Raw genomic sequence first — 3,279 nt, 5'->3', positions numbered from 1 at the left:
TGCAAACTGAAAAAGGAGGCTATAAATATCACTCGTGATGGTGACTTACCAGACATATGGACAGAAGAAAAGCACAAATCCAGAGCAGAGAAGGACAGTAGAGGAGTTATAACACGCTTCAAGCTAATATGAGTATTTTAAAGGCAGAGTGAGTACAGGATTGGGTCAAATGTGGCAGGAGAAAGGGACAGGCAGAGCGCTGACAGGTTGAGGTCACTGCCCTGTCTCCCCTGTTTGATCAATATGGGGAAATGAGTTGCGGGGGGGATGGTGAGAAGACTTGAGAAGAAAAGATTTGACAGGGAAATGGGATGCTTTGGAGAAAAAGTTTGATAATAGGGGTGGGTGTTCATACATTTGTATTTACCCTAATGATAGAACTTTCTTGAGTCTTATGGGCAAACATAATGTCAGGTCTTTTAACATGTTTTCTCCACTAATTAAATGAGAGGGAAAAGTAATTTCTTCTTCTTTTCTCTTTATTTCACTTATTTTTCTTTTGTATCCCTAGAAGCATGATACAATGCTCAACAAATAGGTGAAATAGTTTTGAGAAAATACTATAAATCCAACAGTGTAGTAGCCAGATCTTGGGCAGTGGTCCTAGGCTTACACATTATACTTCTCTTTTTAGATCAAGGCGTAGAGGTGTTATAACTTATTAAGGATTAATATAATCAACTCAAAATGACTTATGACGAGAATCAGAAAAAGCATGAATGAATCTGCACAGTCTATAAAGGTACATTTCAACTTTTGTATTTGTATCTTTCCTTTCCTAAACATTTAATAAATTTTAACAATTAATGTCATCTTCCCTTGTGTGTTGAACCTTCTGGTGGACACAAAGAAAAAAAACAAAAGTCATACGGCAGGAAGAAGGAGAAAAAGCAGAGAGCTTGAGGATTCACATACTCTATACAAGGCTCAATTGACAGAGCCTGGCAAATTTCCTGCCTTTTTTGGTCCATTATACTCTATTCATTCTGCTTGCAAAGGCTCCACTTTGGTTATATCTAGGGCCTTTCCCAGGGCCTGTCTTCTTGGATTCAGCATCCCTTTCCGTATTGATCACATCCCCAAATTAACCCTTCTATAGACTTCAAGACTCGGCTTTCTGCTTTGTCTGCCTCAGTGACCTGTATTCCATCTCTCTCAGATTTCTCCTTAAACCTTTGAACTACAGCATCGTATGTGACTGACTTCTTGGCTCTCTGTCTTGCTGTCTCTAGAGTTTCTCTCTTGGGAAGTTCCCTGACCTTGATTCTTTTCAACTGTTATCCCACAATATGATTCGAACACTCATCTTTCCAGTTTTGATTTAACTCTGGTTCCTCACTCAGTTTCCTGCTGTTAGCAAGGTTTTCCCCTCATTTGTCCCGAGATTATTGCAATTCACCCTTATTTAAAATTGAATTATTTCCCAGTCTCCTCTGGATGTTTTCCTTCTATTCTTTTGAGAGTTCATGGAGAGTTGATCAAAACAAATAAATTTGGTTAGGTATAATTAAAAAAACTATTAGGCTTTTTTTTTCCTCCTTCATTGAGGGGTTAACATTGCTTTATATAATCACTCTGTGCATTGATATCAAATACTTGTCCTTGGGTCCAGATAGATTTCTTGTCTAATATTTTCCTTCCTGGTCAAGCTGGTCATTCAGGTAAGAAAAGCTTTCTTCATTTTCCACTTCTGTTCACCCCAATCAGTCTTGGTAGTGGCCAAATCTCAGGTTTCTGTACCTTTTCTTCTTGCTCACCTGGGCATGTTGGTCCAAACCCCCTGCCTTATATTCTGCCTTCCCTCTGAGCATGTGTCCTGTGTCCTGGTGTAAAGGAGAGTTTCTGCGAATCTTTTGCTTATTTAAACGTCATTGCATGCTCTGTGGCTTTTGGTGTGACAAAACCTCAGGTTTAGCCATCTTTCTATCATGCAGACATTTCCATTGAAAGTCTGCTCTCTGTTCTCTTGAGGAGTCTAGAGAAGTTTTACCTATCAACATTTCAGTGTCTATATCTTACAAGTGGGAAAATAGGACGCTGTTTTCTCAAAAGTCCTTTTCTAGCTGTTTGTTTTTGTTTTATTCTTTGAAAAAGGGACCTTCTTCTAAATCCTGAATGCCCATTCACATGGAACCTCTGACTATGACTGCTTACAATCAATCTACCGAGTACATTTGTGCATTTTCTTTTATCGATACAAAGACTTTGTGCTGTTTGTGTTTGGGGCAGATAGTGATACATGCATTGAGGAAACTGAGGCTCAGAATGGTTAAGTGCCTGTCCGAGGCCACATTACTAGTGAATGGCTGAATTGAGGCTTTATTCTAGTTTACTATCTCTTACAGAAGTTTTTTCCCCTTTACAGCATTCCGTTGCTTGACCTTTACCAGTAAGTTTGTCTCTATTGATTTATCATCTAGGTAAAGTTTGAATTCGAGTCTAATCTTTTTCTGTTCCTTAGCGTCTCCCAGCCTGAGACATCCCATCGGGCACGTATTCTTAGTCTTACAGTTGAATGGGTTGGGAAGCCTGTACTTACCTGTCTTGGATGCCTGATGCCACTGCTGACTCCATAGAATCAGATGCCAAACCTATTTTAGTGAGGTAGGACTTGAGACTTTATTTTCTCTAACTCTGCCTCTGTATGGAAAGGGACCTGAGGTCCAAAAAGACTTTGTGATTTTTCCAAGTGTGTACAACTTGTTAGAGGTCATGCTCAGTTCCCCATCTAGATTTTCTAAGTCCAAGACCCTTTATACTGTTAAATCTGGGTTAAAGTGAACACATTCTTGAGAAGGAAAGACATTTCCGTTGTTATGAGCTACTGACACCACTGCGTGTGAATTAGCCAGTCAGATCCTTCTGAAAGCTGATGCAGACTGTCAAGCCATCTGGCCCCCCTGTCTCACCACTTCAAGCTGATAAGCACCTAACTAATCTAGACTCTCTAACTATTAGCTGCTCAACAACAAAGACGGCATCACTGGTTTTTGAAGATTCTTTCAACTTTTCTCATCTAAAATGTCTTTCTATATAATGAGGTATTGCCCTCTGTGTATAAAGATGGGAGTGATTTACTTGATTTCATCCTTCCTCTCTCTTAATACTTTTTTCTGTCAAGGCTTTAAAGGCATGCACAAGATGCTAAGATCGAGGGTGCAGTCTGTGGCTGAGGAAAAAAATCTAAATGAATTGGCTTGTGTGAGGATCCAATCCATGACTTTAGTTTCAGTAACATGCTGAAGACTATAGGGAAATGAAGTTGATCTAGCTTTGGGG

The sequence above is a fragment of the Pteropus vampyrus genome, unplaced genomic scaffold, assembly GCF_000151845.1.
Source record: "Pteropus vampyrus isolate Shadow unplaced genomic scaffold, Pvam_2.0 Scaffold78, whole genome shotgun sequence".
NCBI classification, from domain to species: Eukaryota; Metazoa; Chordata; class Mammalia; order Chiroptera; family Pteropodidae; genus Pteropus; species Pteropus vampyrus.
Note: the sequence above shows the minus strand (reverse complement) of the source record.